The sequence below is a fragment of the Gobio gobio genome (genome assembly GCF_949357685.1).
Source record: "Gobio gobio genome assembly, chromosome: 18".
NCBI classification, from domain to species: Eukaryota; Metazoa; Chordata; class Actinopteri; order Cypriniformes; family Gobionidae; genus Gobio; species Gobio gobio.
This window is the reverse complement of record NC_137111.1, coordinates 13133154-13160918: the sequence shown is the minus strand read 5'-3', so window position 1 is coordinate 13160918 and position 27765 is coordinate 13133154. Positions and strand designations below refer to the sequence as shown.

Here is a 27765-nt window from a genome sequence, read left to right as displayed (position 1 = left end):
GTTAACCGCACTACTTGATCAACAAAAGAGCTTCGCTACTGAAAAGCTATTTGATTGAGAAAACAGCGACGCTGTTGAAAAATTTTGTTAAACTAGTAACGTAACTTGTAGCGACGCTACTGCCCAACACTGGATTTAACATTAATGAAACAGAAAGCTTATTTATTAAGATCTACTGTACCGCACAGATCTAAAATAATGTAACACATCAGATCATGTTTTTCCCAAACAGTTAACCAAACGTTCACATAAGACAACAGATAACGTTTGTGTGAATACTCGGTAACTTTTTTTTCTCATTCCAGATTCATCTTGACTTTAACATTGGAGGTTGGTAGGTTAGAAAATAGACTGGTTGGCTACTTGACATTCAGACATTTCAAGTTTCCAGATACTTCTGTGGCTGCTGTATATGCACTGTTGATTAATAAAGCTGCAGTCACATGATAAGGGTCTCTGCTACTACTGAAGCGACTGTTACCAACGTCTAATTAAAGTATATTTTGGGGCAACTCTGATCATTTACTTTAAACCATGATAAGTCATTATGATATTACGACCTTTCATCTCTCTTCTTACAGAATTTTACATAATTCACTTTACTATGAAGAAACCCCTGCACACTTCTTTTTTAAAATGACTGACCTTTTTTAGAGAGAGGTCTTGAAATATTCTTTCATTTTCTTATTTTGGTATGCTGTCTGCCTATTATTGACATAATCATGGAGAGAAAGTTTTGTGAAAAAGTCACGGAGAGTAATTTTCCCTTTTAACCAAAAAGGGTTCACAAATGTCCACAGGAGAGCTCAAATTAATTAAGAATCTAATGATTGTCAGCCAGTAATGTGGTGATGTTGCTGTGTTAATGGACTCCTTAAATGGATAGGTTATAAAACCGTATAGTTAACCTTTATATAAAGACCTTTAAGGAGAATATTGGCGGAATTTTTTAGGCTCCAGAATAGACTGTGTCATTAACACACACATGCAAACTTCAGATAAAACTCTAAAGGGCATAGAGTGCTCCTTCAGCTCCCATCTGAAACTTGGAATTATTCTCTTGGTTCAGCTTAATGGCAGTTTGCAGTATTTTCATGTGGAACTAATGCATTGTGACTTTTTTTTAATATTTTTTTTTATTGTGCTCCACTCACAAAAATATTGATGCATTTGATGAAGCATGAGTCCATTAGGTATAAATAGAATAGTTTACATTTATATTTTTGGGTTACAAAAAATGCCTAAAAATATATATATATATATATTTTTTTTATCAGATCAGAACTTTGCAAAAGTCCTGAAATATTGTTGTTCAAAAGTTTTGGGACCCCTGATAATTATGTTTGTTACTGGTAAATGCTTTATTTCAAAAGTAACATTTTGCAACACATTTAACTTCTGTAATGTGGCATATTTCCGATTGAAACATAATATTCAGTGGGAAATAATGTAGGGTGGGATTTGATTTTATTCATGAGGATTTGTTTTGATCATGAAGGGGTGAAGCATGTTAGGCTAAGATATTATTAGTTAATATTAGTCTATTTTTCCTCACCCACACAGCCTTATATGTCAACAGAAAACAAAAGTTGTTTCATAGGAAGAGAAAGTTATTGCATTTTGATGCAATATTATGAAAGGGAAAAAATCATGTGGAGAAACATGTACTGAAGAATAATGCACAATAAGACCACGCTTATTTAGAAAGTAAATTTTGATTGAATGTTATCATAATTTTCTTAAATCAACATTATTTATTAAAAATGTTACTTTAACATATATCAATAATTGTGGTATATTATGTATCAGTTTAATATTTTATCGGCATTCACTGACAGCGTTTAGTGTTTTTCCTTGTTTGATTATTTTAGAAAGATTGTCACTACAACAAACATTTGTAATTAGTGTCCTCCTTTTCACCTGCCTTTGCTAATGTGGCTCATTGTGACTCATTCCTGCAGTATGAGAATCATAATTTGTCATTAAAGGTAGGGTAGACAACTTTCAGAGTCTAAAAAAGCGTTAAATTACTTGGTCTCAAAGCACTAGGGTTGGGCGAAGTCTACCAAATTGGCATCGGACGATGTCTACTGTGAAACATTGTGATGGACGAAGACAGGGGTGGGAGGTTGGGGGGTTCTTAAGCATGACAGGGCGTTCTAACAACATGGCACTCAAGTTAAAATCAGTTATGGCTGGCACTGAACCAGAAACAGACACTCTCAGCACTTGTCGTATATCAGAACTATTCTGTGTTTTCAACCACATAATGTTTATTTTAGGTTTCAGACATTTAAATACACATAAGTACTAGCAAAACAATACATTTATAGTTTGTAAAATACACACTGGTGTCTATGGAAGCAGCAATATAATTTTCCGACATCCTGATTGATGGAACAATCGGTTATATGCAAAAAACCATACTGATAGTTTTTCCAGGTTGCGTCCGCTTACACAGTATGAGAGCGTTGAGAAGGGTCTGCTGGCATTATATAGCACGAGAGCGGCCTCTAGAGGCCAAATAAAAACTATCACTGACGTTTTTATTTTGACACGAGGCATGGAGAGCGCTGACACATCAGATGCGCGTTTAAAACACAGACAGGGAAACAGTATGAATACAGAATACTGCAGTACATGTTGGCAAATCATAATAAAGTAATAATTTGTTGACTAGATGCTGCATTAGCAGGGAAAGAACAGCAATATGTATGTACTTTGTTGTCGAGGCTGAGAGGACGCTAACATTAGCAGTACCTCAAGCAGTTAAAACAATGTAGCAAACTGTATCGTCAAGCAGCCAACATAAATAAAAACAAATCAGAAATGCATTCGATTTCAATATATATGTTGTAATTTTGATCAGATAATCATCAAGTGTTCTAAAACAGCATAACTGTTTGGATATATGAAATGGTAACACTTTACAATAAGATTCCATTTGTAGCTCTATCTAAGGTTAATAAATGCTGTAGAAGTATTGTATACTTTTTTTATTGAGTTTTTAAAAAAAAAATCTGTTAACCTTATTTAATGCACTGAACTAACATGAATGATCAAGGTACAATTGTATTGCTCATATATCAATACATGCTGTAAAAGGTATATTGCAGAATTCATCATTCATGTATAGCTAAAGAAACATTTATTTATAATATTTGTGTTTAAATTATTTTCTGTAGAATTTGTTCTGTTAGATCTTCTCATTTTAATATATTCATATTGACATATGTATTTAAATTAGCACATTTTCATGGTTTCAGCACTGTTTTATTTAGAGTGTTATGGTTTTATTTATTTTTTTATCCAGTATCCATTTTAAAAACTATCGGTTGATTAATCGGTTATTGGCAAGCGCGGTCCAACCTAGTTATTGGTATCTGTAAAATCCACTATCGGTCGACCTCTAATCAGATACACATAGTTTAAGTAACTATCAAATTTGTTATATTCTTCTCCCAGTTCACCGTCCACTTACTTGCATGTATTTCGGGAAAAACTGATAAATTCACATGATGCAAATTCGACCGACAGGACTCTCTGGCATCCTTCTCACGCTATAGATCAAGATCAAGTTAATTTAAATGCTAAAAGGTTTTTAAATGACAAAACACACTCACTTACAGGTATTTGAGAATAGAAATACAAAATAGATGATTAGAGGTTGACCGATTCATCGGTTTTGCTGATTAATCGGCACTGATAGCTGATTGGTGGAACAGTCGGATATCAGCAAAAATCCACAACGATAGTTTTTCTTGTTTCCGTCTGTTGCTGGAGCGGCAAAGACGGGTGCGCTGTTATTACACAGTACAAGAGCTCTGAGATGGGTCTGCTGGCATTATATAGCACGAGAGCGGCCTCTAGAGGCCAACTAAAAACTCACTGACACCTCATGTTGTTTACATTCACACGTGAGGCTGCACGCGCTGCACAGAGAGAATTGACACATCAGATGCTCGTTTAAAACATGACAGCGAAACGGTATGAATACAGAACACTACAGTACTTGTTGCCAAATCATTATAAAGTAATTCATTTGTTGACTAGATGCTGCATTAGCAGGTAAAGAACAGCTGTTTCCGCTTGTCGTCGAGGCTGAGAGGACGCTAACATTAGCAGTACCTCAAGCAGTTAAAATAATGTGATAAAAACACACGCAAAAAAAAAATTCTGGATTTTTATTTTCTGTTAGAACTTCTCATTTTAATATTCATATTCATATGTTTTAGCACATTTACATGGATCATGTTCTTTTATTTCTTGTAATAAAGTTCAGCACTGTTTAACTTATGCTTTTAAAAAAAAAAATGTTATCCAGTATCCATAAAAAAAAAATATCGGTCGATTAATCGGTTATCAGCAAGTGCGGTCCAACCTAGTTATCGGTATTGGTAAAATCGGTCGACCTCTATAGATGATGTCATGTTGAGCAAAATTGTAAAAATGTTGAATAAAAAAGGAAAAATTAAATAAAAGCAATACATCTGTCATACAGTGCTATTTTGGCTGATGCGAGTCACGTGACAAGCATGACGCATCACCATGGAAACAATATCACAATGCCGGCTCAACATCACAATGTCTGTCAGCCATCGGCGATGGACGATGGCATCGTCTATCGGCACAACCCTACAAAGCACATGACATTACAACAATAATGAACATAAATAACTTATGAGCTCTGACTTGTACCACCTGACTGCTGCTGATTAATTTCACCGTTGATATTGTTGGCATAGAACTGCATGATTCTAAGACCGAGGAACGTGAACAACTCCGAGTACAACTCCGAGCACTTCATGGGTTGCCATCTCTTAATTACGATAATTACATCATGGCGTAAAAGCAGTATAAGCTCATTGTTTGCAGTGCTCTGTGGGTGCTTCTTATTTCTTATTTGTGCATCTATGTTTCCTTTCCTCGTGTCTTAGCTTTAAAAAAAAAAATCTAACACCCTCTTCAAAAAAAAAGAAGAAGCAAGGAACACACCAAACCGACGCCGAACAAATAGTGGTAACGAAAGTAGACTGCTGAGTTGGCTCACGTCGGCAGTGTCTGGGTACAAATTTGCCCTGACACACAAAGCAGATGCTCGACATCCGACGGCCAAGTAGCATGTTATTCAAAGCGAGAAACCGGAATAACTACTGGGATATAAACAAAGCACCTCATAATCTCGCTCACCACAGACGATCACTTCTGTTTTCTCGTGCATTGGTTTGCCCGAATGATCATAATGATCAGATGGCCAAACTGACCGACAAGCGCCGACACCGATTCAACATGTTGAATTGGCTGAAAAATAGCCGATGAGGACCAGCTTCAGCCGACAGTGCTGAACACAATGAGAAAACCACGAAAACTGCCCGACGGCCGACCGTCGACTTGGTGTGTTCCAAGCTTAAGGGGGGAATTCCCCCAACCAATACCCCCCTTTTATCCAACATTAAACTCAGGCCCTACCTATTACTCGCATCACTTGTTTTAAAAAAAAAGTGTTTTTTTGTTTGTACTTATCTGAAATGTATTGATTTTTTTTCAGGAAACCAGATTCAGCCTTTACAGCTGATGCAGGAAATGTGATGCTAGAAACCTTTTCTTTTTCTCAGCCTTTTGAAATAATATAATTTCTTGAGATAATTGTAGTTTTGTACAAAAATGCCCCCCTCAACTCCTCCCAAAATAAAAAGCCCCCCCACCCCACCCCCCATAAGAGTCATTTATGTAACAAACCAAACACACACACACATTTTCCCATTCAAGCTGTGCCTATTACACACATAACTCTTGGCATTTTTAGAAGAAAAATGGGTTGTGTTTGTGCTTACAGGAAATATATTGATTACATTTAGAGGAAACCATGATTCAGGTCTTTACAGTTGATGAAGGAAAAGTGATGCTAGAAATCATTCAAATCATTCTTTTGAAGAAAATAGATTTAAACATCATAGAAAAAACTGTTTTAGAGAGTGGACTATTGAGACTATTCAGAGTGATATATGAGGCTTTAGCAGCAAAAGCTTCACACAAATGGGAACCCAGTAGTAACGGGTGAGCGGGCAGCGTCCCCTTCTATGAACATTCTCATCAATGGCTGCTTTCACACTCATCAAGCCTCTTCATTCGCATGCAAATGGCCCATCTTGAGCAAAAAGTTGGATGGACTTCCTGGAAGGATCAATGAGCCCCAAAGAAGAGGTTGGGTGTTTGAGTCGGACAGGCATGTGATGAGATACCACTCTGCACCATCTCTGGGCCACAAATGGAGGGAGGGATAAGGTTGCCTGCATGCAGAAAACGTCAAAAGGGATTTGTGCAGAGCCCCAAAAAAGCACAAGAAGCATGAAAATAATCAGATCCTTGCTTGTTGTGGGACAGCTATATTTCCATACAAATACATTTTGCCTTATTTTTCATTTCTAGTGTTCAGGCTGTAAGTTACCCAGCTCTTTCAGCAGCTCATCTGTTGGCTTGATCCTTTTCTAATGTAATAATAAGGAGAGCTTTAGAAGACTTTTACGGTGCTGGGAATATATGTGAATGTAGAAAAAGCTCCCAAATTGAAAGAATGATATAAACAGATTGTGGCAGTTTTACAACAAAACTACCATTAAACCAATTCACCTTTCAAGCTTTTCTTTAATATTCAAGGATCATGGGGATTATTTTATTTGTTTTCTAACACATGCATTCCTCTTTTTTGTAAAGCTAAGAGTCTACTACAGGTCACTTATTTCCCTGACTTCTTTCCCTGAAGCTTAACAGTTGAAACTGATGATATGCTGCTAAAACTTCAACAGTGTTATGTCCTGGTTTAAATGACCATGAACGACAAACTACTGGCGTAACAATGTAATAAGCATATCTCTACTACTAACACAGACTGTATCTCAAGAAAAATCAATATTTGTATATGTTTTAGAAATATTATTTATTAAATTAGGAAAATGAAAAGCGAAATAGACAAGCAAAGAATTTAGTCAAATGTACAAAGGCAGCGCTCTAGTACAGCATTAAAGTTATATAAAATATAAAATTATGAAACTTAACTTTGCCCTCAGTAAAATTTTCATGGAAAAAAATATTTCAAATGAAAACAAATGTTTCATGTTTAACCACTACAGTGGTAAATAATTATCTGCAGAAGATTGCAGAGATCAGGCTGTTCTTGAAGGGTGCATGAGTGCTGAGTGCCTCGAGATCACCTGGATCTCGCAACTTTGAAAGAAAACATTTCAAATAGGTGCTATCTTTTTTTAAATAAACAGCAGATTTGAGGTTTAAAGAATTACATTCTCGTCTTAAAAATTCTTAAGGGTCACATATTGTACACCTTTCTGGAGTTTTATTTTAGGGTTTGATGTCCTTAAGAATATCTATTTGCTGTATAAGAACCAAAAACCATCTCAATACATTTTTACAGATCCTCTCTCATGAGCTCTACCCAGAACAGGTTGATTTTGGCAAGTCTAATAAATATTCATGAGCCTCTCTTCTGATTGGCCTGTTGTTTTCTGAGTGACGCACGGCCAGGCCAACCACAGGTAACTAGGGTCATGTATGCTGTAGCCTGCTGTGGCCTGATACTCACAAGTAAGGTAAATAGAAACACTGGTAATGATGGTCACTGCTGAGGGAAATGTTGTCTGGCCTTACATGTTTGAGCCGAACTCAGACCCTGAATCGGCGACGACAGGAGACAACCAAGCACCTCCTCAAATGCGCTTACAACAGGATGTTTCAGAATTGTAATTATATATATATATATATATTAGGGATGCAACAATACAGTTAGTCCACGGTTCAATACATACCTCGGTTTTTATCCACGGTTTTCGGTTCAGTTCGGTTCTGATGGCTAGTCACATCAGTTTTTTGCTATTCTATTCTTAGGCGACAGAAACAGCAAGAGGTTAAGGAGAAAAAAGACTATGTTTTTATTGCAATACTCTTTCTTTATTTTACTTAAAAGAATTGAAAAACCTTACTTAAACTTAAAACTTTACTTTAAAAAAAAAAACCTTGTACACATTCCTAGTGTATTGTATAATATAAAATATATATATATATATATATATATATATATATATATATATATATATATATATATATATATATATATATATATATATATATATAAAGATTTACACTGGCAGCTCAGAGCAGTACAGCAGCATTTAAGTATGAAATTGAATGAATAAATGTAAAAATAAAACACTACATAGACTTCACTATAAAATATACATTGATTCTTATTAAAGCTACTGTATTAGTTTTTCAGTCAAGATCAGTAAGTGATTTTCTCTTTGTCTTTTGTTGTTGTATTAACATTAAAGGGATAGTTCACTCAAAAATGAAAATTCGGTCATTGAGAAATTAATACAGGTTTGGAATAATATTAGAGTGAGTAAATAATGACTTCATTTTAGAGTTGAACTGTCCCTTTAAGGACAGCGTGTTCACTAGGCTGCGCAGCACTGCTGTCAATTTAAGACCTGCGCGCATCTAATATATAGACACACGCTGATTTTACTTTCACTTTAGACATAACAGACTGTGTTTATGTTAACCATGTTTGTATTTGACAGTATTAGCGTCCAGTAATCACGTGTTTGACAGGCGTTTAGTGCGCGCGCTCGGACAAGCTCATGAGCAAGGCTTTAAACGCATGCAAATAATGAACTTTCGTGATTGTGAATAACTATAGTGTTCCGCGAGTATATTGAGAATTGTGGCATCCCTAATATATATATATATATATATATTTCGGCGTTAGGGTTAGGAACACTTTAGCAACACGTTAGCATCAGGTTACTGTTGCATAACAATTTACAAAATATAATATCAGATTATGCTGGCTCCATAATGTAACATAAAATGTGTGAGAATTTTACTTAAGGGTTTCGGATTTGAGGTCGGACCCAACAATAAAGGGACTGCAGCATCTTTGATGAGTAGCTTCTTTGAAAAAACTGAATTGAACTGTGCCTGATTGACGAAGCAGTCGCTTGTGAAATGTGCAGAACAGATGGTTAAGGTTGAACTAAATTGCTGTGGTATTTCCGAATAAATAAACATTAGCCACTGGTCTCTTATATTAATGTTGTTTGGAAGCCTGTGAAATTATGTAGTTTCCTGACATCCATCGACTGAACAGCGTTTTCTTGACATGTTTCCATGTTGTTGCCCAGCAATGGCATGGACACAAAGTTGTCTGGGGGTTTGGCAAAAGGAGGGTGGGACGGTGGGCAGTGCTCCGGGTGGTGAATGAAGGCAGTGACTAAGTAGTTCACAACGGCTCATGAAAAGGCACAGCTACTTTATGCAGACTGTGTGCATTTGATTGTGGATTGATGGTAGCTACATAGCCCCTAGACCTGAGTTATCAAAATGCCAGGAAATTTCAGTTTTGACAATATGGGACCTTTAAAACTACATTTCGTGACAAAACAACAGTGTTTTTTCTAAATTTATAGAGGGTTTTCTCTTCCACCACCTTGGGTAATATTAGAAGGAAATATTAAGATTCTGTTCAGTGATATTTCAGAAAAAAGGATATGTTACATACTGTCATAATCTGTCAGCTTTGCTTTCAGTTTGAACTGTTAGTTTACCTTCTTTATTTTCATATGTTTCATTTGGTTTTCTTGGGTCTTATGTTGTGCATCTGGTTCTTGATTATCAACTTGATTAAGTTTATTATCATCAATAGTATAAACCCTTAGTTTGTTCAGTTCCTTGTTCTGTGTTGTTGGATTAAAGTCTGTTGGACTGCCCTTCTTTGTTTTCTTAGTTTAGTAAAGTGTATAATCTGCTAAAAGATCTATATTCTCATATTCTCATTCATCCTCTACACACTGTGACAGAACACTGAACCAAATAGTAAGGAATATGGATAGCAAAGCAGCAATTTACCTTTACCCAGAGGACTGGATTATGGAGTTAATCCAGAAAGAACGTCCTCTCGATGATTACGTGGAGGACTTTTTGGACTTCTGTCATCGAGTGCCCTGGAACGATAACACACTTAAGAGCTGCTTCTGGAGTTGGCCTGATGATCACCTCCTGGTAATGATGCCAATGGTTACACCAGCTGCTCGCTACAGTAGTACATAGATTATGTGCTGTGGCTGGTCAGTTCCATATGACAGTGGGGGTGGTTGAAGAGGACATCAACACCACCACCTCTGTGTCCACTCCCTGCATTCCAAGGCCCATCAATCCAGAGGACATCGCTAAACCACCACCCACGCTCACCCAAGACCAAGAGCCCGAGCCCTCCGCAAACCCAGAGCCCACGTCTGCCATGGACCTTCCTGTAAAGGAAAAGGTCATCCTGGAGCTGGAGCTTTAAGCCATATTCGTCCCAGAACCTGAGCATACAGTGGGTCTAAGACAAAGAGCCAGCGAGCCAAGTCCATCTCAAAAAGAGTGTTGATAGAGTTTGACTTTGTGGAGTGGAGTCCCTTTCATGCTCCTAATCCTGTGGTGTGTTTGTTGCTGCCAGTCCCATCTGGATTAATTGACTCACTAGTCCAAGTCAATTCCCAAACCCCCCTCCCCCTATGGTTCCATCCAACCTCAAAGATCTATCTTCTTCGCTGGTTCTATCCAAACTCCAATCTCCTCCCTCAAAAAGTACAGTTGGCTATCTTCCATCTTTCTAATTCTGAGTATCAATCAGTCCGCCAAAAAAAATTGCAGTCGATACCGATCGGATCGGTGCATCCCTAGTTCAGGATTTATTGTGATGCAAGTCAACCCTGCTTTCTGTAATATCCCCCAAATTTCACAACAGAGTTTTAGAGCCCTGTGCTTAACTGTGATAAAAGCAAAATACAATATCTCGAGTGGCTTATTGCTTGAATAAAACAATGTCAACACCAATATTTTTAAAGACATGAATGTTTATTTTTAATAGTAATCAGAATAAGCAATTCTTCCACCAGCTAATATGTTTATGATTGCCAAGCAACGTGATGCATTAATATAGAATATGCAGTCACAGGTTTGTGTTTATCTGCAACAACTTTGAATGCTGCTCATTCAGTCAGAACTATTGGCTTTATAATAGAGATAAGGATATAATTAGCTTTTTCCATGTGTCCATGCCAAACTATGATTGGATATATCTCGTGGCAACAATCAAAGTCTGTTGGTTTCTCAAGATTGATGCAGTGCCTTTTGATGAGTTAGAATAAACACAAGACATCCCATTGGCAATGGTTTTGTAGATTTTTTTTAAAGCTTTGTTCAAAAAAAAATAAACATGCCTGTGAAGCTCAGAATCATTACAAACATAGCTGTGCTGTATGAAAGTAAGATCAGTTCATAGAATCAGTTGGTTCTCATGTAAATTCATCTTGTTTTGAGGATGTATATTATAGATTAAAAAAAAAAAAAAAAAAAAAAAATATATATATATATATATATAAAAATATATATATATATATATATATATATATATATATATATATATATATATATATATATATATATATATATATATATATATATATATATATATATATATATATATATATATATATATATATATATTATCAATGTTATCTGCCATTTATCAGTGCTGCAGCTTGTTTATGGACATTTAATGCCAAGACATGATTCATATTGTTCACTGAGTCAAACGTAATAATGCAGCAGAATCATTTTATTGGCCTGGACATACATCTCATCAGACGATATTATGAATATGTACAGGAAATGGAGTTCCTAATTCATGTTGTTGTGTGTTTGGAATATTATGCGCTCGACAGTATTTTTTTAAAAGGGGAGACAAATACATTGCTTAAAATCAGACACAGGCAGACTGCTTCCTGCTTTGCCAATGTGCCTTTTCATCTTCTTTTAAATGGCATATTCTTTGGCTTTGCATGCCAGGCGAATCATACAGGCTGGAGATAGAGGTCTGATGCTGCTGTCAGTGCCGGGTAAAAAGGCACTAAAGCACCTTGACAACACGCTCATGAGAGCAACACAATGCAACTCTGTTTTTAGCCGGCATGATGCTTAGTCATATCAGCTAGACATGGGCTAATGGCGAACAAGCAGATAAGTGAGCTTCCTCCAAAGACTGACTGTGAACATGTCAAGCCTGACTTCTGCAGGACAGCATATTTAGTTCCATCACCCATGAAGAGCTACTGATCACACTGCTTAAACACCACGCATGGCTCATCCTGCTGTTGATTTAACTGCGGGGGCTTTGCCTCCTTAGCAACAATCTTTGGTGAACAACATCTGTCTCTGTTAAAGCAGAGCTGCTGAAATATTCAATAGAGCATCATTCACAATGTAAAATATAGGCTGCAGCTCTCCTCTCCAGAAATACAGTTGTTAGGAGGGAGTCACTTGTCTGCTTCTTACTTGTAGCTTGGCTGAGAAATAAGTAGTGAAGCGTATAACACCTGCTGAAAAGGCCTGCATAGACCAGAATTAACATAGCAACAGCACAAAATTGACAATCATGAAAAATAATGTATATATTCAATATTATAGGCTATATACACAGCCCGGACAAAAAAAAAGACACTGTTTGGATTGAATAGGCAAATTCTTAAGAGTCAATGATTGGATCTATATGGAGGTTATATGTAACATGTTATATGTTTAGCAACAGTTCTTCTAACCCTAATTGATGGAGTGTGTAGCATTTCATTTCTTAAACAACCATGTAGGAAGACAAACCATGGCCATATTACAAAATGACAATGTCAAGATTCATCAGGCTCAAATTGTGAAGGAATGGTTGGGATCGAGCATGAAGAATAATTTCCACACATGAATTAGCACCTCTGAGTCCAGACCTTTAAATTCATTGAAAGTCTTTGGGAAATGCTGGAGTAGATTTTACAGAGTGCTTGACTCTTGCATTGTCAATACAAGATATTGACCAAAAATGTATCCACCTCTTGATGGAAATGTTCTCACAACATTTATTTACATCAAGAGGTGCATCAATGTTTGGTCAAGATCTTGTATTGACAATGAAAGACAATCCCAAAGACATTGAAAATGATTCTTCATGCTTCCTCCTAACTCAAACATAACAGAAACCATTTTAAATTCCAACATAACAGAAAATTAAACATTAACATTGTAATCAATCCACTGAAGGCAAGTTGAACTGAAACCATGTGCAGATGTATTTAACAAAACTTGATCAAAATGAAGGCAAAATAAACAGACTTAAAGGATTAGTTCACCCCAAAATGAAAATTTCCTGATAATTTACTCACCCCCATCTCATCCAAGATGTTCATGTCTTTCTTTCTTCAGTCGAAAAGAAATTAAGTTTTCGGAAGAAAACATTCCAGGATTCATGGATATAATGGTTTTCAATTGCAACCAAAATGCATTTCAAAGCGCTTCGATGGGCTCCAGAGGCTCTTTCAATTCATTAAATAATCCTGAAAAAAATGTACACAACTGTTTTCAACATTGATAATAATCATAAATGTTTTTTTTTAATCATCAAATCATCACATTAGAATCATTTCTGAAGGATCATGTGACACTGAAGACTGGAGTAATGATGCTGAAAATTCAGCTTTGATCACAGTAATAAATTGCATATATTCAAATAGAAAACAGTTATTTTAAATTGCAAAAATGTTTCACAATAATACTGTTTTTGCTGTATTTTGGATAAAATAAATACAGCCTTGGTGAGCAGAAGAGACTTCTTTAAAAACATTTAAACATCTTACTGGTCTGAAACTTTTGACTGGTAGTGTATGTTGGTATTATTTCCTTCACATTCATGTTACAAATAATACTGACACAAATTATGAGGAGATTTAATGTTAATGGACACAAACATTGTAGTTTACTGTTACTTCAACTATACAACCTTTTATAATTCCAAAAATATGTTAATACATGTGTAACATGTAAAGTGTTTCCCAGTTGACTGTGTATTCATCGTATTATTCCCTTCATGTTCATGTTGTTAAAGGGTAACTTTAGTGATTTAGCATTAAGCTTTGTATCAGTAGAAACCCCGTAGTATATTTGAATTATGGTACTTTCCCCCCTCATATCCGAGAGAATTATGCATTTTATTTCTGAAAAAAAATCCTCCGATGACGCAAATATCATCATTAAGGATATAGGGGCGGAGTGAGTGGCCTCATAGGGCAGCGAAGCAAGTGCATTCTGGCAGTTGTTGTCTTTCATCCACATGAGACAAAAATACATTTTCTGTCTTTTCTCAGTCTGGGTACCAAATTAAAAAATCATTTCACATTTCTACTACATAAATGACAGTTTAAATACACATTCATCTTCACAGCACCGAAGTGCCCCTTTAACTTACAAATATTACTTAGACACAGAGAATGTGACATATTTCAAATTTTCAAATGGCCATAAATGTAAATAACAATTTAATACATGGCCTTGAACAAGGGAAACGTGTTTCTCCATTATGAACACAAATAGGGCATTTATAAAATATTTCTAATATAATAGGTTTAAAAAGTACTTAAACAGCTCATAATAAATAAAACAAATGCACATAACAAATAATCATCTTAAGACACAAAACTTGTGACTCTTAAGCCCATATCAAGGCATTTCTGCAGAAAGACTTGAAAAGATTAAAATCTTTTCATCCCTGAAACAAAATGAATAGATACGTTTTATTAATAAATAATTATTTAATATTAAGATATCTTTTGACAAATGCAAAAAAAGCTTTGACGTCTCATTGGCATGCATGTTTCCCTTGTTCAAGGATATGAACAGAAAATTTAAAAGTATTGTTGGTAAATATTGTAGACATCGATCCGATTTAAATCCATGTGAAAACAGCTTATATTTAACAAAAGAAAATGACATGCATGGGTAGCGCCGCTCACTTCCGGTTCTGTGGATGCGGTTCAGAAACTGCGGTTCTGAAACTGTGGTGCTGCGGGCCTGCAGCTGGATACTATTGGTAAAGTTGGGCATTTTAACATGGAGCTCAATGAGATTCTGCTCCCTTTTGGAGCCTGTTCCTAGCGGCCAGTCGATGAATTGCAGTTTAATTCACTTCGGTATTGGCTTCAAGAGAAACTGCAGGAGGTTGCTGCTTGATTATAGCACATCGATTTGTTATTGTAGCGACATGTACCCACCCCAAAAACATGACGTTGAACAAAACAAAACTGTGATTGGTCACTTGACATGTCAGTCAGAGGCCTTTCCCTGACTTAAGCCGTGTTTCCACCACAGGAACTTTCCCCAGGAACTAGGAACCCTGCTTGCGAGGTAGTACTTTTTCAAAGTTCAGGAACTTTCGGGGGTGGGACTGAACATGCTGATTGGTTGAGCTCACGCAGCATTTTATTTCAACCGGCATTTTTAAAAGTCTTTTGCGAGGATCGTTCTGCGTTCAGCAAATATCAGTCTTGCTCTTTCTGTCTGATGGCGCACGTTCGTCTGAGCCATCTCACGGTCAATGTCCGTAATAGCTGATTATATACGTTGTCTTATTTTAGCTTTCAGATTACGCTTTAGTATCAGTGCTCGTCTCTTTTCCTCAGTTTTGTTAATTACCTCTTTAGTAAACCAATCCATAACCAGCAAAAGCAGCACAGCTTGAATCTCAGTCGCACGCAGTCCTACGTCACCAGACTAATTTGCCAAATCTTCACGGTACTTTATACCGCAGTGGACATGCAGACAGTAGCAGGTCTGGGGGGAAAAAAGTTCCTGTAAAAAAAGTTCCTGGTACAAATTGTTCCGGGTAATTTCGGTGGAAACGGGGCTTTAGTGTGCAGTCATTGGCCTTATGTTGTTAGGCAAAGGTCTGGCTATAGGAGACTAGGTTGTATCAAACCAGCCTTACACCTCTAAACAGAGATGGTTGCTTAATACCTTGAAATGCTCTTGATAGCAAATGAAATCTCTAACAATGGTGTTATTCCTGGTCTGTGGGCAGTTCATTCTGCAAATCCGTAAATGGAAATATTTTCAGTTCTTTCACTGTCATTTCAAAAAGCTTAATTGACTGTCTGCTAAAGCTGTTTTACAGACCATGAATATCTTATCTTTCCAAGAGCTGCACACACAGTCTAACACAAAAGAGTAGCGTCTCACCTCTGCTGTGCTGAGTGACTCAGAAACCTGATTATGCTGCATTGTTTCCCACAGAGGAAATGACAAAGACAGTTGCTCTGTTCCGCTGACCTGAGTGCCCAGGGTTCATCCCCAACTGGGGCAGCCTTTCTGCAGTTCTTAGTAGCAGTACTTAATCTTATGAACTTTTGCATAAATCAAGTCTCTGTTTTACCGTTTGGACACAATTCATTGAAATTTAAAAGCTAAGCTGTGGTCCATGTCCTGTCAATTTAGGGATTGTGTAATTAAAGCAATATGCCACATGAGACAAAGTGTAATTTTAAAGCAATTTATCTTAAGCATGACCTCTTTTTACAACATTAACCATACAATATGAATAAACAATATCTGAATAAACGATTTCACTTTCAAGTAATATAGTTCATTAGTCCTACTATAAGCTGTTTCATGTTTGCCTAGCAACGTACAGGGCTCCAGACTAACATCTAAGAGCAGTGGCACCAGTGTCACCAAGATCTAAAGATAGTGGCACCAGCACCTGATTTGGTAGCACCAGGGAGGTGGAGGGTATTACAGTTTTTTTTACAATCGCTATAGAACACATTTCTCATTACTTAGGTCACTTTTTAAAAACTCTTCACACAGTTCTCCTTACCAATTTTCATATTGGCACAGCAGTTACATTTTACATTCAAAATTCACTAAAACTACCAAAACACTTACATGTCTCAAATCATATAATTCTTCCATAACACTAGCAAAGGTTTTCAACCGAACAAACACACTTAAAACAACCATAAAACACAGACCTAAAAAAACACTAACAGCAGGTAGCATTATACAATGTTTTATTTTGTAAAAATTTACAAGAATGACACTCTACTTATAATTCACTGCAGTTTGTGTTACATGGTCCATGTTTACATTACAGCACAAAATTATTCCTAAGTTTGCCCTTCTGAATGGATGTAATGAAATTGAAAGACTAACGCTTGTGTAGGTGTTTGCTTTCATCTAATTGCTTTGATAGTATTTTTTTTTTTAATTCAGAATATATTTCATTACAATATTACTGTAGAAATGTAGCAAATTTCAGTTTTGTATTATGCTATTGTTGTGAACTTAAGTTTAACAGTTTTGAAAACAGTATGTAAGCATGTGTACAAATTAGTGAACTAGTTCCCTTTCACGAATTGGGATCTGTTTTCAGAGACCAATCTACTTCGAGTGATTAAAAACGAGCCAATGGACATTGGCATGCGGTTCACGCATTCCACGCACAGCGCCCTGCTGCGCGGGTATAAATACGGAAGTGGAATACCGCATCTTTGCTTTTTAACTTCGGAGCCGAATGGTTTGCTGTATCAAGCTGTTTCTACGAAGAGTGTTTAGAGTCTCGAGGAGGATCGCTCTCTTACCTGGGTGCTGGTGTGACGGCGCGAATAAGCGAGTGGCCGCTGCTACATACACTTGTTCCTGTGTTGGTTGGCTGGGCGTTTCCGTTCTTGAACGCTCACACGCAGGCTTGCCATCGGACTGCTGTGAGCCGCGGAGCCGCGGTCTCCCTGAGTGCTTCAGCACTTCTAAAAGAGCATTTCCTTCTAAAAGGACAAACACGGTTTGACCCTGCGCCTTTTTCAAGATGTCATTCAAACCGGGTGTTTCTGGATGCGGTTGTTTCCTGTCCTCATTTGACGGCCACGATCTCTCTCACATATAAACATGTGAGATTGCTTTTGTGGGTGATCCATGCTCTCTCAGGAGAGCATGGTCATGTCGGGGCGTTGTTCGTCTCACCTTTCTTGTAAGGGCTTGAGCGTTCAGCGCGCCGTGTTCAGACCCCGGCCTGGATACGTGCCCAAGGTTCCCACCACTCCCTTCCGGGACCAGGTGGCGAACCTGCAAGCGCTGCCTTCGGAGGAGGCAGACCCAGCCCTAGCTTTATGTCCCGTCCGCGCTCTTCGCGCTTACGTTGACCGAACTCAAAGCTTCAGAACCTCACAGCAGCTGTCTCCAAGGCTGTCTCCAAGCAGAGGTTAGCCCACTGGATATTGGATGCTATCGTCTTGGCTTACTAGTCCCAAGACGTGCCTTGCCCGTTCAGGTTGCGAGCGCACTCCACAAGGAGTGTAGCTTCCTCCTGGGCGCTGACTCGAGGCGCCTCGCTGACAGATATATGTAGAGCTGCGGGCTGGGCGACACCTAACACGTTCACTAGATTTTATAGCCTCCGTGTAGAGCCGGTATCTTCCCGCATCCTCGCCCCCAGTGGCCTGTAGCGCTAAGTACCCGTTCTAGTGTCGGCTTGCAACGCCACTCCCGCCCTCTTGGTCGGATACGTGCGTCTATTTTGCTCCAGTTGAGTTCCCCGGAAAACGGCTAACCCTGTGAGTTCCTCCGCCACCCCTTCGGTGTCAGACGTTGCGGCCGTCTGACGCCAGGCCTGCACCCATATGCTTGTGGAACGTGTGTGTAGGCTGGGTTCCATATGTCCAGGTTGGATCCACCCCAGAGACTGCCATAAGTAGCACTACCCTGATAGGTTAGTCCTTATATGTATTTCGAACATTTCGTTCATACATACGTAACCGAGATGTTTTATAGGGTAAATTTTAAATATAAAATTTGCTGGTAAAACCAACCATGGCACCCCATTACCTGATAATAAAGTAATTTTTTTATGGTATTTGTTATAAAAAAAAAAGCAGTAGCCTAAAGACATTTAATATAAATACAAATGCACAAAAACTGCTATAGCTTAATGACAAACAATACTGTAATTATATTCCATTACTCTTCCAATACATTTAATACATGTCTACATTAATAATACTGTATAATAAAAATAGATATGAATATCACCACATTTTGCCACAATACCATGGTTTCAGTAAATTCATGTTCAATTTTGGTGATTTGTGTATTGAACATTTTTTGATCACCAAGACATTTGTGCTTTGTATTGGAAAACTGTGCCATACTCAATCTCTTCTCACTGAATGTGTGCTGTTTTGTGATCAAGTGATCAAGACCTGTCAGCGAGTAAATAGGTGCGTTCTCGTCATGTTATAATTATGCAATTTCAACTTGATTTCAAAGAGCTCCTACTTGTACCATGTGCCATTAGTTCGTTAGTTAAATTTTACTCGTTTGCAACAGAAATGGCAGCACTTATCAGCTTATCAGAAAATTGGTAGTGGCACCAGTGTGACCTTGAACAAAATTCAGTCTCACCAGCAAAAAATTCCATCTGGAGCCCTGAGGGTAGCAATTTGGGGCCAAATTTACTAAACAGGGCAAATTAGTGTGAAAGCACAATTCCTAAAAAGTGCAGATGGGAATGGAAAGTTCTACGCATTTACTGACGATGCGCAGATTAAGAACACAGATGCAGCCGCATTATTTCCATAATGACCAACGCAATCTACCAAGAGAAGCGTCTTGTTTAAAGGTCCCATGGCATGAAATTTTCATTTTATGAGGTTTTTCAACATTAATATGAGTTCCCCTAGCCTGAATATTGTCCCCAAGTGGATAGAAATGTTGATCGGTGTAAAACCGAGTTCTGGCTGTCTTTCTCTGCCTTTGAGAAAATGACAGGCCAGACTAGCCAATCCTGAAGTCTCCTGGTTTGACGTCCAAGCAGGAACGGTTTCCTCCCTTTCCTCCGCCCAGAGAATCTGGCACGCCCATGCAAACGCTTGAGAGATCATGGGTTGTGAACGAGTGAACGCTGGCAGTTTCTCAGTGTTTGGATGTACAAATGAAAACAGAAGTCTTTTTTCAGTTCCTTCTGATCTGTGATCAGTGATTTCTGATGTGTAGCTAATTATTTATTATTCGTGCACACAATGCGGCTTCTCTCTCTCCAGACAGAACGGTGTTTTCTATCTTGTGAGTCAGTGTTTTTGTACGTCCTCGTCGCGTCTATCGGTTCTAAAATGTGCATACAGTCATGAGTTTCTGCTCAACATGGCAGAGTCAGATCTTTAGAGATAAACCTCACACACGCCGAAGCTCGGACTGCACTGGCCGGTGGCCTTCAACATCCCCGACCCCCAGTACTGCATCTGGCCCACAGCGGAGGCACCAAACGCGGCATGAGATTAAGCAGAAGGGGGGTAAGCGTGAGCATATTCGGGCTAGCCAGCTATCACCACAATAAACTGGATTACATTCGATTACTGCTGTTGTGTCTTTGTTTGTGCTGTGTACTCAACGCGCGTCACTGACACTTTTATTTTATTTAAAAAATAATGCTATTATCAACACTTACTTTTAACTCGTTCATCTCGACAGCTGTAATGGTACTTTGCATGTGTTACAAAGTTGGTAATAATGATGAAGACGGACTCGGTGTGACTGGGACTCGTGTTTATTCAGAACTCTCAGATTCAAACACAATAAACTTGCGCTGACTGACAGCGCTCTCATAACTCAGTAGTTACTATAAATAACTTTGTTAGCAATCGCTGAGCTCCGTCTCTGGTACATTAGTGATGTCCGGTTCGCGAACGATCTTTCTTTTGAACCAGTTCTTTTTAGTGAACCGAATCAGTTCACCAAATCGGACTGAATCGTTCTAAATGGTTCGCGTCTCCAGTCAGCGCTGATCCATAATTTACTAAAGTTACTAACTTTCTGACATGAGTGACAGTCCCTCCGACTAGAAATAAACTAATAACCTGAAGGATATGCTGTAACTACAACAGTTCAGACATGCTGAGAACTGATGTGAAGTGAACTCAGGTCCATCCGTCTCTCTGGCAGCTGCTCGTGCCTCGTAGACCTCGTTAAACCACGCCCCCTCCGCTCATTTAAAATGCAAAGATGTCAGCCAATCACAACAGTGGGCGTTTTTACTGAAGTCTCACAGCAGACACGCCTCTTGAAGCAGGGCATTCAGCCACAGGGCAAACAGCAGTATAGAAAAAATGCCTTTTATTTCTAAATTATGACATTTTATTATGTAAAAGTCATACTAACAATATAAGTACACCTCAGGAAACATTATAAAATAATAGAAAAATGCCATGCCATGGGACCTTTAAGACATGCTTTTTTGGGCCGTTAAATAATGCCGCAAACACCAGTAAATTGACTAGAGCAAATAAATCACCTTGCATGATCCTTTTAAATACTCTCCTCCCATACATTTTGCATCTGAAAGGGAAACTCTTATAAAAGCATATGCAATAAGGCCAGCAACAAAAATAACCCTGTCCACTCCTTTTTTAGCACAAAATTTTCACTGTCTTTAGTAAATCCTAATAATAGTTTTTTTGTTTTTATTATGCCAAAAGAGGGTTTGCGTTGGCGCAAGCAGTTGGTAAATCTGGCCCTTGGTGTATGAAAGGGATAGTTAATCTAAAAAGTAAAATGAGATGGTATTTACACTAACTATGCCCACCAATTGTCTGATTGAGCCGTACAAAATTAAAATAGAATGGCGTTAGCTTTTGACTTGACTTTTGATCATTCTTCTCGCTTTTCCCATCGGATATTAGCTCAGAGAGGTGTTTATTTTTAAATTAAAATTATTTGAAAAGTAGAAATAAAGTGCCTAACAGATAGTAAATATTAAGTGTTTTTTGGGTAGGGTTAGGGGTAGGTTTAGGGGTGGGCATTAGGGACAGGGACAGTGTCCCAATAAATCAGCATCCATTTATGATTTTAATAAATATAATCATATACACTGAATATGTTGTGGGGGATAAGGGGGTGGGGTAATTTATTATTTAAACACTTTTGAGTGTAGATATATTACAGCAAAAGCTACTAGCCTAACTAGTAAAATTCAAACATTATTAAATACAAGTGAATGAACGGTCAGCTAAAATACAATAGAACAAAGGTATGAATGAAAGTGATTACAGTTCAGGTAGGTACAGAAAAACAGCACATGAGTCCTGAATTAACTACATTTTTAGCTTGAATACTTTAAAATGGTTTGAATGTTTAAATTGACAGGACTCAAAACGTGTGCAGATTTCACTCTGTGATGATAGAACTTAGTTAAACTTTGCAACTAATCCGCAAATCACATGCGTTCCGAACCGTGGGGCCTGGTCTGTATGGATCACAGATCAACTTTTGTTGCTATTTACACATGCAGTGTAAATAGCATCTATCTCTATTTGCACTTAGTGCAAATATCCACTGCCATTGTGTTATTGAGACTCAGTTCCCGGTTGTCCAGCTTGATTTAGACAACTCTTATTGAACACAGTAATGGTCTCAGGTACTTGGCTTGTTCATCTATTTGTTTTATCCATTTTGATTTCATGTGACAGGTGAATTGTGCAATATATTTTTGGCTTGTTGACTACTTTTGTCTAGTCTCAGAGAGCGCAAAACAGATTTTATCCATAACATCCCCCAACTGCAACATGTAACCATACTATAACACTGCAACTGTGCATTGCTCTCATTGAGTTGCGCTGGTCATAACTTCTTAAGATCCTAATTAGATCATCTGTAATTCCCTTTTAAGACAATGCAAAACCGCATGACAGACAAAACTGCATAGACACATAAAAGTGTGCATCACACAACGAAACGCGCTGTGAGAAGAGGTAAAACAGGTCAATGGGGAGATCTAGAATCAGTTGCATAAATCTCAGCCTGTCGTTTACAACACCTGGGCCACATTACTAAACAGCGACATTAGCTAGAATGAAACATGGCGTCTGTTGCTCTGCCAATGGCTGTGGGATTGTCCACCCCAGAGATTTACAATCTGGTTCACTTCTTACTCAGCTCCAATCGGAATCCCCCTCCCAAAAAGCCTTTCTATTCATGGAGCGATGGCATAATCGTAAATATCTCTTTGAGCCGCTTGATGTCTGTTGTGAATTTGCCTCTGCTTCGTTGTGGCCAGGCACACAACATTGATAAGGGATGGAGTTTCTTTCTCAGCTCAAAAATGAATGCCTATTGTGCTCATTCCCTGTGTTATGCATGAATTGTCTTGTCGATAAATCCAAGCGCAAGCTGAGAAAAATAGCAGCATGTGAACCGTGAGATAGTTCAATGCACCCTAAACAATATTTATACCCCAGTGTTTACAGGCTACCTGTGGAAGGCAGGAAGATGCAGGCTGTATCGACTACACTAAAATGTTACATTGATTGGGATCTTTCCCATTGGAAGACATTACTGTATATGTGTACTTGGTGGCCATTTTATTGGCTACACCTTTCCAATACTGTGCAGGTTGCCTTTTTGCCCCCAGAGCAGCCTGAATTATTTGCAGTGTGGATTCTGCAAGAAGCTAGAGACATTCCTTAGACATTCTGGTCCATGTTGACATGACAGCATCTCACAGTTTCTGCAGATTTGTTGGTGCTGTATTGGATTGAGGTCCACTAACTGAAGGGCAATGGAGTACAATGAACGCAATAGATCTTTTCCAAAACCTTGTTGTCTACTGCTTACATATAGGTAGCTAAGGCATCATCCTAACTGTCATGGCTCAACATAACGTCGCTGTCCGATGAAAACCACCACTGCATGAAAAGTGGGATTTTCGTCAGTATGTGACACTGTAGATTGCCGTGAAACTTCAGGTTTACGACTGTGCACGGCAATTTGCAGGCAACACCGAAAACTGCCGTAAATTGTCTGAAATTGACGTGGGCCTTGCTTGGCAGTTGTCCCCCCATGACCCCCCCTCCCCTTAATTCTAGGGGAGGCTTTATCATGTAAATGAAGATGCTGTGAGCTACACAAATGCAAATCAGAGTAGCAGCAGGGGGAGTTTTATCTAGGTTCTGAATTTTTTTGACTAAAACAAGTTTAAAGTTTAAGTTAAAATGTTAACTTAAATTTAAGTTAAATGTACTCGTTTTAGTTCACATTACTAAATTTTTAGGGCAACCAGTTTGCTCCAATTTTTTAAGTAGATTCAACTTGTCCGGGCTCACAGTGTAGATTAATTACTCTGTATGTCATTAGCAATAACCAATGTTATGTAAAAAAAAATAAAAAAATACAGGACAGCAGTTCATGTCTTCAACCTTTAGAGAGGTTATGTGATGCAACAAGACAATGAACCAAAGCACACAAATAAATCAAGTAAAGCATACAGTTTACATACCAACATTAATTTGTCCACCCTGCACTGTGAATGATTTTTTAAATGGCTATTAATCATAAATGTGAAAAGTACAAGTTTGTTTGTTTATAGTTAAGTCAGATTGTGTTTTTCTGTAATTGTCATTTAAATTGAGCTCACACCACATTTTATGAATTATCAATGCAGATTTTCAAGAGGTGGTTTCCTGGACAGGGTTTAAATTATGCCAAGAGTAGGCCTTAATCTAGTTAATCGTGAGTTAAAAAATTGTTGCCTGGAACAAAGATTAAGCACAGATTACTAACACCTGGACTATGAGTCCTGAACTAAAATAAACTGGATTCATTTACAGTTTTATCTAATTGCTTACACACAATTTCTGAAAATATGGCTCCATTTCTTGTAACTCTACACACAAAACATCAGACATCTCTTGCAAAAGCAACACTTTGTGCAAAACTATTTTAACTATTTCCAAAAATGTTGTTTTTGCATATATCTAACTACACACAATGCACAACTGAGGAATTTACAGTTGAACTGAAATCAACTGAACTGAATCAACACTGAAGTCACTTGAGCTGAATATTGACACTATATTGGCTTGTTAGAGCCGGTTTACAGCAGAATTTGTTTTGAACTTGTTACTGAAGCTGCTATGAAACAATATATTTTGTTGTATGCATATTCTTTCTTTCTCAAACCTTAGTTTTGATTTCTAAGTGATCAATTTATGTATGTGTTTTCACACATGATCATTGGCTGTATGGGTCCTCAGTAAATGAATGTGGCATTTAAATGGCAAAAGTTATTCTTGTCTCTATAACTTATGGCTTCCTAAAGACACGTTTATGGGTAAATAAAATATTAATAATATAAATAAAATGAATATCAAAACATATTTTAAATATAATGAAGTCATTTTATTATAGCACTCATCAGATGTTCCTGGAAACAAAACAGAGACAGAACAGTATAAACAAACTATACAACAAACTAAACACCAAATTACAAAAACATTATTATGTGAAAGTGAATAAAGTTGTGTGTGTTTTCAGTTATAAATATGTGCTGTGTAAATTAGCCTATACTTTTAGAAATTATATATAGCCTAACTTTAAAAAACAAACAATAACCCATATAGATAAATTATAATAATTGTATAATATTAAGCATTTACTTAATATACATTGTAACATTAGGCTACTTTACTCTAGCACAGTAGTCAGTTAAGCAATTAATTAATATCTTATATTAATCTGTATGTAGCCTAAGCTACATCTAAAGGTAAGTCTGCTTTAAAAAAAAATATTACACTTCGACATGTACAGAATGTGCGCGTTAAGAAACACGTTCAAATGTGTCTTCTTAACATGTTAAAACTGTGCGTCGACTGTGCGTGTATGCCTGTTACACGACCAGAATGTGCGTGTCTACACCATGGGTCTACACATACAGAAGACACACGTAAAAAATTGCTGCGTTGAAGCGGAAAACAGGGCGTGTTGAAGGTTGAAACGATTATAAGTCACGCGTTTCGTATAAAGAGATTTGGCCCCGGGCGCGTTCCTTATTATAGCCCTAGTCCAATGAGGTGCGAGGTCGAGGTCATGGCCATGACGCGTAGAAGACGAGCTTTAAACTTTTTTTTATGTTTTTTGCTGCTTTCCTTTTTCGTGATCAACAATGACAGGACACCGTCTTCAACTCAATCTCTGCATGGACGCGACGAACTTTTTGGACTCATTTTCAGGAGGCTGTCTTCGTCTTCATAACTCTGAGGCAAACTGCAGTCGCTATGAACCAGAGCATGGGTATGTAACGTTACGATTTAAAGAATATGCTTTTATTCAGCTGTATAAGGAAATGGATGCGTTAATAGATCCGAGCTTAAAACTGCACATTTTGTTTACACAGACTATCCTCGCCTCATAACGAAGCCGTGAGCTCTTATCTGCTTGGAGCGATTTCCGCGAGTCCAGATTTAACCGCTGATCATGACGACATTGTGTGTAAGTAAATTCTAATGTGTTTCTCATTCCTTGTTTAATTTTAACGTGACTGTTTTTATTAATACCAGTCTCATGTAATTGTTTTCCAGCTGCCTGTAAGACGTATTATGAATCGACACGCTGGAGCTTCAGATACAAACAACCTGAACTTAACGTTACATAGCAGGCGGAAACTGCGAAGTTTAGCTCGGAGTCGATCAAGAAGAAAAAGGGTAAGATTTATTATATTAGATCCGTTTTTTGTCAATGTGAGTATTTTTCAGGTTGCTTATTGTCTTTATGGATTGTATTACAGTTGCTGGAAGCGAGAGAGTGCTGGATGAGGATGAGGTGGACGTTTGGAAGTCCGCGACCATTGAACTCATGTTTGACGAGGAAGACGGCTTTGTTGACGGGGTGTCTGGATGGATTGTGCGGCCACCGCGCTCTCGCAGCCTGGAGCACGCCGAACTTTACATTACATTACGAGACATTACTGCTGCACTGTACATAGTTGTGTGTTTAACAATAAAGCTCTTTCTTTAAGTAAACCGCTGTGTTTTATAAATGAAGCCCTTTCTCTTGAATGAACAGCTGTATGCTTATAAATGAAGCCCCTTGTTTGAATAAACGGCACGGTCCGTATAATTTTCCCATATATTCCTTGATGGTATGAATACATCATAGCACAATAACATTAATATGAAACAAATTATTACAACATAAATTATATATGTATTATTATTATTGGGGTTTACATTTATAATGAGCCAGGGGGACCAATAATGATTGGTTTGCAGTGATCTGCCAACCAATCACGAGGGATTTTTCTTTTTTAAATGTAGTGGCTTCAGCCAATAGTGAGTGAGTAAATTCAAGTCTGGCCGTTGACTCTCTGGTTTCGCTGCTATTCATATGCAAATTAGAGGCGTCGCACCTCCGCGCGGTCTCTCAGCGGGGGGCTCTCCACCTACGTCATGGTTCGTTTACGACAATTTGTGGCACAGACAAACGCGACGTTCGCTGCCTCTAAATTGTCGAAAACTGCCGAAAATTAGGGAGATTTCCAGGAGTATACAGGCGTTTACGGGGTCGAAAATCCCACTTTTCATGCAGTGCACGTATGTCCATTTTGCCGATTTTGAGATTTTTCGACGGATTGAATGTCCAGGTTCATTTCCGTATACAGTATGCTTCACATATCTGAATTGCCAATGAAAAGTTGTGAAATCATGTCATCTGATTTTCACGTATATCCATTTGGTGTCAAAGCTGTCAATCTCGCCGCGTATCTCCCGCCATGTGGAAGCATCTCGCCGGTCTCGTGAAACATAGCCTGGTGAGACAATGACTTTTCTTCATCGAGGTAAACGTTTCCCCCCTGACGCCAGACGTATGTCTAGGAGTGACAAAATTACGGTAGGACTGTACAAACAAAGTATCTGTCTAGCATTACCATGTCAGTGTATTGATTCATTGTCCCGTCATAGTTTGCAAGAGACATTTAATAAATTTATAATTAATATTAAAAAAACTAAGCGTATTTAATAAACTAAGACGTAGGCTATTTAATAAACTGAGCGTATTCCTCTGTCAATATGAAAC

At 38.0% G+C, this 27765-nt stretch overlaps 1 protein-coding gene and 1 long non-coding RNA gene across 3 annotated transcripts in view; both read left to right on the top strand.

Moving 5' to 3' along the window:
- LOC307142376 (CUB and sushi domain-containing protein 1) overlaps positions 1–27765 on the top strand; it is a 787545-nt gene that overhangs the window by 402578 nt on the left and 357202 nt on the right. The window lies entirely within an intron of this gene.
- Positions 25521–26623, top strand: LOC307142377. Its single transcript, XR_013818461.1, has 4 exons — positions 25521–25983; positions 26087–26181; positions 26271–26393; positions 26477–26623. It is a non-coding gene; the product is annotated as an uncharacterized lncRNA (long non-coding RNA).